The sequence below is a fragment of the Agrilus planipennis genome, unplaced genomic scaffold, assembly GCF_000699045.2.
Source record: "Agrilus planipennis isolate EAB-ADULT unplaced genomic scaffold, Apla_2.0 scaffold2, whole genome shotgun sequence".
Classification (NCBI taxonomy): domain Eukaryota; kingdom Metazoa; phylum Arthropoda; class Insecta; order Coleoptera; family Buprestidae; genus Agrilus; species Agrilus planipennis.
In genome coordinates, this window is record NW_020442464.1 from 2,578,894 (window position 1) to 2,580,024 (window position 1,131).

The window sequence follows — 1,131 nt, forward strand, 5'->3', positions numbered from 1 at the left end:
TTGATTTCAACTTCGAAACAAAAAAATATTTAGTTTCAATCTCTATTAATAATGAGCGTAAAACTTTTTAATATGTTTAAATAATAATTAAAACTTTAAAATTACATTTATTTCAGACAATTATAAATATTATCATTATATTATCAAATAAAAACGAGATTTTCAGCTAATTTTTCATTTTTTCCTCGATAACCATTTAGTGAATTTGAATAACCTTGCGCTAAAGTGATTTTCCAGAGTTCAAGTTACTTATTATAAAAGTTTGAAATTTCTGGTAGCGTTTTTTCTGTTAACGAATCTTCATAAAATGACGTGTAAAATTACAATTGTTTAAAATTTCAATAACTTTTTAACGGTTTAGTGAATCGATTTGTAATTTTTACAGGAGTTTTAGAATTGAATGAGGAACATTCCTCCAAATTTTTATTTATCTCGTAGCATTTTGACATACCACCCAAACATCCTTAAATCGTTCAGCCATTTTATCGTCTGCGCCAGTGCGTTACCCTGTTTTAGCCATGTGACTAGGTACGTATGTGTTCATTTATGCAGTTAATTTTATTCTCCATAATTCGATTTGATGAGACGAGTAATGAGAATATATTATTTCAAATTTTCAATGATGTATTAAACGCGCTTAATTGGCTTTAAGGACATGTAAAGTAAATGCTTGTATATATGTAAAAATCGCATTAACGGTAAGGAATTCTAAAGCATACACATGTATATTTGGTGGTAGGTGGATAGGGATGAGGTATGTAATAGTCTATTACATATTGCGTATCGTATAACATGCCATGCTTCATCGTCTACAGTTGGATCATCCGCCTCTTATGGAAGCCATTTATAGTAGATAACTGACTAACACACTGCTCAACAACTTCTTTACAGATGTAACTTATAAGGTGAATTTTATCGATAATATACCTCGTTTACTTTCTATAGCGAATTGACCTTCAGTTTGACCGACGCAAAGTAGAAAAGAACAGCACTAGGGCAGAAAAGGAAGGAGACAACTGTCGGCCAAACTCTTAACCGGTGAGAAGCGTATAATCCGTACAGTACTGCACGGAAAAATTGACCATTTTATCCACTACAATTGCATTGCTCAAATGTGCTGTTATTGNACGT